The sequence below is a fragment of the Protopterus annectens genome, chromosome 3.part1, assembly GCF_019279795.1.
Source record: "Protopterus annectens isolate FY-2018-M chromosome 3.part1, PAN1.0, whole genome shotgun sequence".
In the NCBI taxonomy this organism is placed as follows: Eukaryota; Metazoa; Chordata; order Ceratodontiformes; family Protopteridae; genus Protopterus; species Protopterus annectens.
The window spans coordinates 1,316,948,679-1,316,961,585 of NC_056732.1; the positions used below are offsets into that span (position 1 = coordinate 1,316,948,679).

The following is a 12,907-nucleotide window of genomic DNA, read 5'->3' on the forward strand; positions in this document are numbered from 1 at the left end:
CTTACATACATTACCTATCTATGCACTTACCTTAACACGCACCCTAATCCTAAGGTCCATAACTGTCGCACACTTACCTTACGGAGCTATACTGCAGACGGGCCAACCATGACACTTAAACTTTTTGAATTTCACAGTTTCGTACGTTAGACATAATCGTGGTTTGAGCAGTATGTGTTGGTGTTTTCGTGTTCGTTTAAAATTATTTTTGGTATTATAATATAGACCCATTTTTTCTGTATCTACAATGATTAACACTGAGTTGTTCATGCACAAGAACATAGTTGCACGCATTCAGGCTCCATTGCATCCAAATCCTACAAGGGTGGTAAAGTTGATCATTAACTCATCAGATGTGCCATTCCAACCACTACTATAAAATTGAGAGGAGTGCATAAGACATCCCTAACTACAGCTCTTCAAAATGACAGCAGGCCCGATAATGGGGAAAAGAAAATGGCTGGGAAATAAAACACGTCTTAAGTAAAACATCAGTTGAGCATTCTGTGTAAAATGTGTCTTGGAAGTAATTTGTTGCTGCAAGCTAGCTTAGAAAGGTAAGTACTTATTTATTTGACATTTGTTGACTGGATTAGTCTGACTGAGCAGATGTCCTTTTTCAGCGGAGACCTGAGGAGAAAAGCTGCAAATGCATAATGTACAAAATTAACAACATAAGTTTAATGGTAGTAACCTTCAGTAAAACAATAATTGCATAGGGTTTTCTACTTTACATAGTCACAGAAATAGAAATATAACACAGTATAACAGTAATTACAGTGAAGTTTCTTCATATGCATAGTCACAGTAATATTTCTTACAGATGTAAGGCAAGTAGAATTTGATTAATAGGAGAGAAAAATGTTTTTTAAAGCAGAGGGGAGAGAGGTACATTAAGTAAGGTCAGTGCAGATCCAAGTCCTAGAATTTAAGAGAAAGTCTTTTAATGTTTTTTGTTTGAAACAGTTTGTGTTTGAGATCAAGCTGAAATATGGGGGCAGTTTTTTCCAAGCAGTGGCAGCAGAGTGATTATAGTGAAGTTTGTCAATGCCTTTATTGGGTTTGTAAATCTGCAGGAGGTGTGGTTCTTAGCTGCAGATTGTACGGTTAGGTATGTAAGGAGAGATGAGAGTTGAGAAAGCAGAACAGGGCTGGGGTTGGTTTAAGATGGAGTGAGTCAAATGTAGTTGAGGCAGTAGCAGTAGATCACGCAGTTCTAGCCACTGTAGGTTTTTTAGAGATAGTGTTGTGATCGGTAGGGTTGGTTAGTGGCAAATCTAGCAATTTTATTATATGTGAGTTAAGTTTTGTCAACAGGCTCACAGACAGGACCCAAGAAGTTAGATGTGGGGAGTCCACCTTAACAAAGATGCCAGTCACAACTGGAGTCCCTCGGAGATCAGTCCTTCGACCACTCCTTTTTGGCATTTACTTCTCAGAAGTCAAAGCCGATGTCAGTGGTCTTTGGCTGACTAAATTTGCAGATGATTGCAAATTAGGAGCTGTCATTGAATCTCACACTGACACACACGTTCTCCAAGAGGGGCTGACACAGATAAACAAGTAGTGTCAGAGCCATGGACTAAAAGTAACTGCCTAGCATAGCAGTATCCTCTGGGAAGTCATCCATCCCTGGCAAGTATCATTTTGACAACACACTCCTTAGAGTTGACCCAGTAGTCAGGGACTTAGGGACACACACAGATAGTAATCTAGCCTTTGACCATCACGTGTCTACAGTGTAGAAGAAATCATTCTATGATGTTCTTCATCTCACATTGCTGCAGTCCTTACACTTGGGTAGTCCGCTGTCCTCGGTCGGCCCGAATATCAAAGTATTAGGCTGACGTCGGTCAAGGCGCTTAAGACTGACATCAGGACGTCAGGGTACAAATGCGCATGACCGACGTCATATCCTCAGTCTTTTTTGCCGCATGGTCCGATGCAGAAGCAGCGTTGCAAGTGCCGTTCGGCGTTCTGAAATTTTTCGAATTCGGAGTTTCAGACAGAGTCAAAGTTGGCTAAGTACCCCGTTGGGGAATATTTTAGTTTTTCTTGCCTCACTGGTTTACCGGATGTCAGAAAAAGTGAATAACTGTATTTCTTGTGGGAAGCAGATACCGCATAGAGATTATCATACTTTGTGTATTCCTTGTTTGGGGCCTGAGCACGACGTTGTTGGGTGTCACATTTGTGCTAGGTTCAATAAGCGCACTATTAAGCGAAGGTTAGATTGTGCCAGGTTGGTCTTCGGGAAGCGGTGCAATTATAATATGCCGTCGGATGCTCCGACGCTTCTTCAAGAAGCGCAAAGACAAAGCTGCTAAACCCAGGCAAGAAGAGTCGTCCGTACCGGACGCCGGTTCTTTAGAGGCGTCAGTGGAACCGGTGGTTCCGCCGGAGGCTTCTCTGGAGTCCCAGGGGGAGACTTTGATATTGCAGGATGTGGCCTCTCAGGAGGTAGGTCAGGCTGAAGGGGGCTTCTCAGGTTACTGTACTCCCCTCCCTTCCTAGGGTGGTTAGGCCCTCTCCTTCTGTTGCCAAGGCTTCTCCCAGAGGCAGGCCAGGTTTAGCTTCTGTTGGTGTCACTCCTAGTTCAACAGGATCTGTGCCCAAGAAGCACATGCTTAAAATGGCAGAAGATTTAATTACTTTGATTAGAGGTTCTTTGCCCCCTCCTGATAAGAGGCCTAGGGTGGAACCAGAGTTGGGGAGTTTTGAGCAGGCTTCGGATGTTTCAGAGTCTTCGGCTGAAGACTTGCAGGAGTACTCTCCTTATTCTGATTCTGATGCAGATGATTCCACTCCTTCTGCTTCTCCTCCAGAGGATTTTTCTTTTTCAGAGACTCTTCATTCCATGAGGGAACATTTTAAGTGGGAAGGTCAGGACTTCTCTGATTCCAGGAAAAGGCTTAGGGAATTTTTGCTTTTACCCCAGCATAGGCCTTTGGCTATACCACCTGTTCTGGATGTTGTGGAAGATGTGTTTGCAGAGGCTTCACTTAATCCTGATTCTTTGCCTCCTGCTCCTGTTAAACCGGATAGGTATTACAGGGTGCCTGAGGCTCATAAATATCTTTATAAGAGTCCTAGGGTGGACCCAGAAACTGTTAGTCAGGGACCTAAGGGTGTCAAGGCCTCTGTTGTAAAAATCCGGTTCCTCCAGATAAAGAGGCCAGAGCTTTGGATAGATGGGGAAAGAAAGTCTATACTTCTTCCACCTTAGCTATGAGGGCTTTGAATTGCCAGTTTCACATGTTGAAATATCAAAACTATCTTCTTTCTCAATTGAAGTCTAAGGTAGATGCTCTGGCGGAAGGCATTGAGTGTAAAGAATTACAAGATTTGGTGCATGTCTCGAACAGGTGGGTAAGCATTCTTTGCAATGTGGTTTTGATGCTGTACAGGCCTTGTCTAGGGTGGCTGCCACTGGTTCAGTTCTTCGCAGGCACGCCTGGCTGAGGGATCAGAATTTATCTGACCATGTTAAGACAAGGATTTTGGATGCTCCTTTACAGTCTGATGTGTTGTTTGGTTCACCTGTGGAGTCAGTCTTGAAGAAAATGGAAGACAAGGCTAAGTCTATGCAGGCTGTTAAGGATTTCTTGCAAGTTGAGCCTCCAAGTTTAGTAGGAATTGGCCTGCTAAGGGGTGGACGTATCCTTCTTATGATTCTCAGTCTAGGGGTAGATCTAGACGTGGTAGGGCAGAGCTCAGAGTTCCTTCAGACCTAGAACGGGAGTTCACCTGCACAGTCTTCGGGTGAGGGCAGGGGCCAGTCCTTTCGTAAACAGGCCCAATGACCTACCTTTTCAGCTGCCAGATCCTTCTTGCCTGGCAGCACCTTTGGGAGGGAGGTTGGCACTCTTCAAGGAAAATTGGAGTTTGATTACTCAAGACAGATGGGTATTGGATATCATACACCAAGGTTACAAGTTTTATTTCCATACCTTGCCTCATTTCAAAGGCATGCCAGACGTTCCTCCTCAGCAAAGACTAGAGGCTCACAAACAAATTTCTCTGCTACTTCAAATAGGGGCCATACAACCGGTCCCTCTACCAGAAGTGGGCCTAGGATTTTATTCTCGCCTGTTCCTAGTACCAAAGAAGGGGAACACGTGGAGACCAATTTTGGATTTATCTATCCTCAACACATATCTGGACATTCCCAAGTTCAAAATGTTGACGTTACAACAGCTTTTGCCTCTGCTGGGCAAAGATCACTGGATGGTGACTCTGGATCTCAAGGAGGCTTACCTTCATGTTCCTATCAGGCTCAGTTGCAGGAAGTATCTGCGTTTGGGCTGGGACTTCTCATTATCAGTTCTCTGCATTGCCCTTTGGCTTATCTACTGCCCAGAGTGTTCACGAAAGTTCTGGCTCCAGTGATAGCTTTCTTCAGGCTAAGAGGAATACAGATTTATCCTTATTTGGACGATTGCCTGATTCTGGCCCAAGAAAAGGACGAACTTCTTCATCATTTACAGTATGTGATAGCAGTGCTAAGATGCCTGGGGTATTCTGTGAACGAAATAAAGTCCAGTCTAGTACCCTCTCAGGACATGTGCTTTCTGGGTGTGAGACTGAATACAGCATCCCAGATGGCCTTTTTGACCCCGGACAAACAAAAGAATCTTTCTCTTTACTTCCATCAATTGTCTCATCAGTCCAGGCTGACTGCAAGGACAGTCCTTCAAGCCTTGGGGTTCATGGCATCTTGTATTCTGGTGCTTCCCAATGCCAAACTGCATATGAGGAAGCTACAATGGTATCTCAAAAATGTATGGACACAGCACTGCCAAGATATGGACACTGTCATTCAGATAATACCTTGCATTCAAAAGGAGTTTTTGTGGTGGGCTCAGGAATGTCACCTAAACAAGGGACTCTCTGTGACCCGACCAGAGGCGAGTCAGATTCTAACGACAGATGCCTCAGACAAAGCTTGGGGAGCTCATCTAAATGGAAAGTGGGTACAAGACACGTGGCCTTCCAGACTTCAACATCTACATATCAACCTGAATGAGATGTTAGCAGTCCAATTTGCATTAATAGCTTTCAAGGATTTACTTCTTCCAGGGCAGGTGTTGGTTCTAACAGACAACACAACTGTCATGTGGTACATCAACAAGCAAGGGGGAAAGCATTCTTATCCTCTATGCAGACAAGCAATGATTTTGTGGGAGACTGCTCTCAGTTTACAGCTGAATCTTCAGGCAAGGTTTCTGCCGGGAGCACAGAACTCCTTAGCAGATGTGTTGAGCAGACAAATTATGGATCCCCACGAGTGGAAATTGGATCCTCATGTATTTCAGAAATTGACAGTGTTATGGGGAACTCCAGACATAGATCTGTTCGCTTCTCCACTAAACTACCAGCTGCCAAAGTTTTGCACAAAAAGGTTTCATCCCACAGCTTGGAAAGTGGATGCTCTTTCATTCAATTGGAGCAATCTTCATGTATATGCCTTTCCACCTCTGCCTCTCCTCCCAAAGGTACTCCTGAAGGTCAGACAGGACAAGCCAAAGATGATTTTAATAGCTCCAGATTGGCCTCGACAGCACTGGTACCCATTACTGAGAAGTCTGGTACGGAGCCTCCATGGCCTTTGCCTTCGATTCCACACCTGCTGTCTCAGGAGAACAGTCATTTACTCAATGTCAAACTTCACTCTCTTCATCTAACAGCCTGGCATATTCTGTTTTAAACCCTGGAGGGTCTCAGCTTCCTCAGCAAGTTTTGAATGTTATTTTGGAGGCCAGAAGGCCTAGTACAAGGAAAGTGTACGCAGATAAATGGAAGAGATTTTTATTTTGGAGTACAGCAAAGGAATTTGATGTTTCTCAGCCTAATTTAAGTGTGGCTCTTCAATATCTTACTGAGTTACTGGACAAAGGTTTGTCCTTCTCTTCTATTAAGGTTCATGCTGCAGCAATTTCTGCTCACTATGACTGTGACCCACCATTGTTTTCTCATCCTTTGTTTAAGCAATTCCTTAGAGGGGCAAAGAATATAAGACCCCCACGTAGAGCTCCTACTCCTGCTTGGGATCTCAATTTTGTGTTGGAGAAACTCACTCTACAACCTTTTGAGCCTGCAGCTACTGCCGAGTTGAAATATTTATCACGGAAGACTGCTTTTTTGTTGGCCATTACCTCTGCGAGAAGGGTTTCTGAATTACAGGCCCTTATGGCGGTTGAGCCTTTCTTAATTTTCCATAAGGATAGGGTATCTTTGCGTACTAATCCTTCCTTTATGCCTAAAGTGGTTTCTAGTGTGGCTTTAAACCAAACTATTCATTTGCCTACTTTTTATGCAAACCCCCAAAGTAAAGGGGAAAAGATTTTGCACACTTTGGATATACACAGGCAGTTGCGATATTATTTGAGCAGAACTAAAGGATTCAGGCAGTCTCAGCAGTTATTTGTTTCTTTTGCTTTGAGTTCTCAGGGCAAGCCTGTGTCAAAACAAACTATTTCTAAGTGGATTGGGTTTTGTATTGCTTTCTGTTATTCCCATCATGGTAAGGAGATTCCAGCTGGGATTAGGCCTCATTCCACTAGGGCTACTGCCACTTCTACAGCTTTTTGAGGGGTGGCAACTAAAGATATTTTGGAGGCAGCTACTTGGAGTTCAGTGCATACTTTCTCTAAGCATTACCACCTTCCACTTTACTCTAAATCTAGGGCTGGTTTTGCCACTGCAATTTTACAGGGCATGTTGGCAGCTCCTACTGCTTTATAGTTTTGCCATCCTCCCTTACCTCTGCTTTGGGATTCTACCCAAGTGTAAGGACTGCAGCAATGTGAGATGAAGAACATAGTACAGTTTTGTACCTACCATAAATGTAGATGTTCAAGATCCACATTGGTGCATTCCAATTTACCCTCCCTCCTTCCGGTCTGTAGTTAGAGGCGGTTGTGTGGTTTGGGTTGCGAATATTGTGGATAGTGTATATATTGTACATATGATTAGTGCAAGGGTGGTTGGTTGTTTTTTGCTGTCTTTTGGTTTTGACCTTTCCTTTTAGGGTCTTCTGACATCTGGGGCAAGAAAAGACTGAGGATATGACGTCGGTCATGCGCATTTGTACCCTGACGTCCTGATGTCAGTCTTAAGCGCCTCGACCGACGTCAGCCTAATACTTTGATATTCGGGCCGACCGAGGACAGCGGACTACCCAAGTGTAAGGACTGCAGCAATGTGGATCTTCGAACATCTACATTTATGGTAGGTACAAAACTGTACTTTGTACAACTTATAAACAAAGGTATGGCATCTAGGTCCAAGGAAGTCATTGCTCTGTTGCATTCAGCATTCATCAGAGCTTTCGTCGAGAACAATGGCATATCCTACAACTGGAAGGTCCACAAAGTTTCCTCACTAAAAGAATATAGGGCATAAGAAAAATGTCCTGTGCAGACTGCCTCAAGACCCTATCCCTGTGTTCCGTCTCCTACAGTCTTTTGAGTGGAGATCTATGCCTGGCATACAGGGCATTGTCAAACCCCACTATGATGGACATCCTACATATCCACAAAACAAATAGCACTAGAACTACCCGTTCTAAAGACTTAAACCTTGCCTGTGATATAAACAGGAATTGCTGGAGAGTCTGGTATGTATCCCAGAGACTACCCCATTTCTGGAACAGGCTCCCCATCCATGTGAAGCAGAGTTCCTGCCTAACCCAATTCAAGTGCAACTTGGAACAATTGGATGGGGAACAGGAAATTCATCCCTGGTTTGACACCTATGTCTCTAATGGACACAGGTATCCTGTAAAAGGTTAATCTCCCAAGCCCCTGCTCACACCTATCAAGGGGCACCAGAACTTGTCAGAGTCTTGGGGTGCATGGCTAAGCTTAAAAAGCCCCTTGTGGTCAATAGCCTAGTAATCACCTATGAACTTGTGAACCAATGAACTGGTACAAAATGATGCAAGGTTGAAGTTGTAATTTGCAAAGAACCAGGGCTTGAAGTTCAGTGAGCATGTTCTGGTGATTACTATAAAGGTAAATCCAAAAACTTGAAACCCTTCACAAGTCAGCATTATTTTTTTTTTTAAACTAAAGAACTCAGGGCTGCCGATGCCTCACTTCTAGCATTCAGCTGTGGGGAGCCCGACTTTCACAAGTCAGCATACCCATTAAGGGTCGCAGGATGGTTAGATTTGCAATGAGATCTAACCTGTACTAACATCACAACTGGACATCTTGGCTTTTTTTCTGTGTGTACAGGCAGTACCACAGCCCATGTAAGCATCTCATAAGTTTTTGTGAGTTACATGATTTCCAAGGAGCTCTCAGGTGTTCATTGTATGGTTTGTTGCAGTAGTCTTCACATTTGAGACTTTGGCCATAGAAAGCTTGATAAAAGCTTAGTACCCTTCTTCCTCTACGTCAAACAGGCACCTCTTATCTGGATGCCTACACACTTGGTGTAAAAGAGACATCTGCTTGCATCATATTTAGAAGTTCATCAATCGCACTGCCTCAGTGGCATTTTTAGGTTATTTGCCATGGTAACTCAGTGCTGGTCTTAAACTCTGACTCTGTCTCCCTCTCTGCTGCTGTGAGAGCTGATTGGCTGAGCATATCCTGAGAGGGAAGCCTTCAGCTGTCACAAGAAGGGAGTGTTCAGTCTTTTTCTGCCTTTCAAAGAAGAAAGTCATCAGTCTCTTCATGGGTGTGTACTAGGCTAATGGCCTTGGAGCCTTTACCAGCCTAGCCCATAGATGTGCCCTGGCATCGTGCCTCCCGACGTTAGTTCCCGGTGCCTCTATCAAGGAGAGCCACTGGAGTGATCCCCAAGGTGAACTTTCTATTTCCCATCCACTCATCAAGATTTCCCTTGAAGAGGGCCGGTGAAGCTGCTCTGCTTGACATGTATGGGAAGTCTATTCCAGAGCATGGGCAGTCTCCGGGTTATGAACCTGTCCCTCCAGAATATTCTGTTGATTGTGGTAATGAGGTTGAGGTCTGCGGAGTGTGTGGTGTGGAGAGATTGGGATTTCTTTAGATGTAGCATTTCTAACAGAGCTGGGTCAGACATGGCTTTGTAAGTCAAGCGGAGATTGCCTCTGAGTAGACGGTATGAGGCAGAGAACAGCTGGAGTTTTTTGAGCCTTTCCATGTAGGACGTGTTTAAGGCCTAGGATCCTTCATGAGGTACTTTTGTGGCCTTTCCACCTGTTGCATGTGCCTAGTGAGGTACATGCCAAATGGGGCATTATACTCTATGATTGGACTAATGAGGGAAGAGTAGAGAGATGATTACCTCTTTCTTCCTGAATGCAAAACCCTTGGTAATGAGATGTGCCACATAGAAGGATTTTCTGACCACAGTGGCAATGTGGTGGTCAAAGGAGAGGTTGCTGTCAACCTGTGCCCCAGATCTCTTGTCACGCCTTCAATGTTCAGTGGGCTCCCATTGATGTGGTAATTAGTGGGAACTGAGTTTTTCCCAAAGGGGATGGTGACGCATTTTTTGGCATTAAGCTTAAGGCTATGGTTTCGACACCAGTCATAGGTCTCAATGAGGCCTTTCTGAAGGATGTCTACATCACTTGGGGAGTTAATAATGGCTCCCAGCTTGCAGTCATCTGTGAACTTGGTCAGCCAGAGTCCCACAGTGTTGGCCTGGACTTCTGAGAAGTAGATGCCAAACAGGAGAGGACCCAGGACTGATCCCTGTGGGACTCCACTCATGACTGATCAGCAGTCTGACTTGGAGTCTGCTACTTTCACACTGTGGGTTCTGTCTGTGAGCCAATTTGCAACCTGCCTAGTGATATAGGAATTGATGCCTAGTTTGGTGAGTTTATCAATAATTCCTGAGTGGGGAATGGTATTGAAGGCCTTGGCCAGATCGAGGTAGGCTGTATGAACTGCCTTGCCCTCATCCACAGCATGGGTGACTGATAGGATCCTGTGCAGATTTTTCTGGTTTACTGCTCAGATAAGCCCAATTTTGGGATCCCTTCCTCTCATTTTATAGTCTGAGCATAAACAGAAATCAAATTCACAAATTAGATTAGTTACCACATATGGGAGAAATACGGACACCCTTATCAACTGTGTGCAGAGACATTGGAATATATTGTCAGCAGACAATAAACTCAGGGCAATATTGGATGACAGATGTTACTTTTCATATAGACGGGGTCGGAACATGGGTTCCTTTTTCAGTCACTATAAACATATCAACAGGAATGTCAATTCATCCAAACAAATAACCTTACAAGGGGGCCCTTTATTGGGTTGCTTCCCATGTGGCCACTGTACACATTGCAATAACATGAACAAAATAAAGGAATTTACCAGCAGGAACACTCGTGAAGTTTTTTCCATTAGATTCTTTGCAAATTGTCAGTCAGACTGGGTGATTTATTTGGCATCATGCATCTGTTCAGCATTTTATGTAGGACAAAGTTCACGCTGTGTTAAATTTAGGATCTCGGAACATTTAAGTGATAATTAGGACTTGTAAGCTTACGAATGCACTGTACAAACATACAATTAAACATCCAAATTCCAAGTTCAGATTTACTGTGATTATAGGTTCATAGGTTCATACTAGGCTATCTGCCCTAGGGCATTTATAAGCCTAGCCAGAGTGTGTTTGGCTTTTGCCACCCATTTTAAATTAATTTTGCTATGCCCTTTTTCGAGGTTAGTATACTGTGCCTCTGTCTAACAGTGACACAGAAGTGATACCCAGGGTAAACCTACTATCTCCCATCCACTCATCAAGATTCCTCTTGAAGAGAGTCAATGAGGGACTCTGCCTAACCTGGACTGGGATTTTATTCCAGAGTGAAGGGAGCCTGTGGGTTATGAATCTGTCCCTCCAGCATGTCCTATTTATTTCATTGCTGAGGTTCAAGTCTCTCGAGCACGTAGCTCGATGGGATTTGGATTTTCTGAGGTGCAGCATGTCCATTAATTCCGGGTTGGACATGGCTTTATACGTCAGGCACAGATCGCCTCTGAGCAGGCGGTATGCCACTGAGTAGAGCTGGAGTTTCTTTAACCGGGCAGCATATGGCATCTGTTTGAGCCCTTTGATCCTCTTGGTGAGGTACTTTTGGGGTCTTTCCAGTTGCTGCAGGTGTCTGGTAAGGTACATCCCAAAAGGGGCATTGTACTCAATTATGGGCCTGATGAGGGATGAGTAAAGAGGCACGATGACCTCCCCTGATCTAGATGTGAATCCCTTCATGATTAGGTGGGCTATATAAAATGTTTTTCTAACCACTTTGGCCACGTGGTTGTCAAATGAGAGATTGCTATCAACTTGGGTCCCCAGGTCCCTAATTACTTCTTCCAGATTAATGGATTACCACATATGTGGTAATTTGTGGGCACTTTGTTTTTGCCAGAGGGGATGACTATACACTTCTTGGCATTTAGCTTGAGGCCATGGCTCTGGCACCAGTTGTCTGTTTCTATGAGGCCCTTTTGGAGGATGCTTGTGTCGGCTGGAGAGTCGATTATAGCGCCCAGTTTGCAGTCATCTGCGAACTTGGTCAGCCACAGTCCTTCCGTGTTGGCCTGTACCTCCGAGAAATATATACCGAACAGGAGAGGTCCCAGGACTGAGCCTTGTGGGATGCCACTTGTAACTGATTTGGAGTCTGACATGGCTCGAGCAATTCTAACCATGTGGGTTCTGTCCTTGAGCCAGTTTGCAACCCATCTAGTGACATAGGGGTTTATATTTAAGCTGGTGAGCTTATCTATAATGCCCGAGTGGAGTATTGTATCGAAGGCTTTTGCGAGGTCCAGGTAGGCTGTGTGGACCACCTTCCCCTCGTCAATGGCATTGGTAACTGTTTCAAAGAAATCGACCAGGTTCAAGAGGTAGGATCTGCCCTTAACAAAGCCGAACTGGGTAGGATCCAGTGTCTGTAGGTCCCCAATATCTTTTTTTATGAGGTCCATGATGATCCTTTCCATAGCTTTGCAGACCAAGCTAGTCAGGTTTATGGGGCGATAGCGTCCAGGATCCGTTGAGGCACCACCTTTGTGGAGAGGGACCACTGTTGCTGTACGCCACTCTTTGGGTACATATCCTGTGGTAAGGCTGAGATTGAACAGTAGTTTTATGTTTGGGTTTAGCTCTTCTTGGAGTTCGTGTAGGACGCAGCCCGGGACACCGTCTGGTCCCATTGATGCTGTGTTTTTTGCTTTGGAGAGGGCGGCTCTTACCTGAGCATCTGAGATGTTAGGGGGGCAGCACTCTGCTGGGATAGATATTTGCCCTTTTGGTGGGGGGGGGGAGTTTGCACTGACCTGTCAGCTAGGATGTTGGCAATGTCTGTGGGTTTGGTGTATTTTTTGTCATTTTGGACCAATTCTGAGCATATCTGGGAATTCCCACCCAGGTTCCTAACATAATTAAAGAAAGCCTTGTGATTATCCTTAGTGTCCTGTGCAATTTTTCTCTCGAAGCTGACGATTTTATGAGTGCCCGTAGTTTTTTGCTAACACTGATCAGAGATGCCTTCCCTTTTTGGGATTTTGCTCTATCATGTAGTAGCTCCTCCTTCTATTGTATAGTTTGTTTATGGCTGGGGTCCACCAGACAGGACATCTGCCTTTGGAGGATTGGGTCTTGGTTTTATTTGGGATTGCATGATCCATGCATTCCTGAAGGTGTTCATAGAATGCGTTTATAAAGGGTTCTGCAGTCTGGGCCGTATTTTCCACACGTCCGAGGGCTTTGAAGGATTCCACCTCGGTTTTGAGAAGTGTGAAATTTGCTTTAGAGAAGTTTTTCACTGTAGTTTTCTGGGCAGGGGGTGGGGTCTGAATGTGAATATCCAGTGAGATTAGTTTATGGTCTGATCTTACCAGTGAGGGATACACTTCTGGTCTGGAGCATAGAGTCACCATATTGGTGA

General features: G+C 44.6%; 1 protein-coding gene across 2 annotated transcripts in view; it reads left to right on the top strand.

The window, feature by feature from the left end:
• NAPG (NSF attachment protein gamma) overlaps positions 1–12,907 on the top strand; it is a 975,476-nt gene that overhangs the window by 462,089 nt on the left and 500,480 nt on the right. The gene's annotated exons all lie outside the window — the stretch shown is intronic.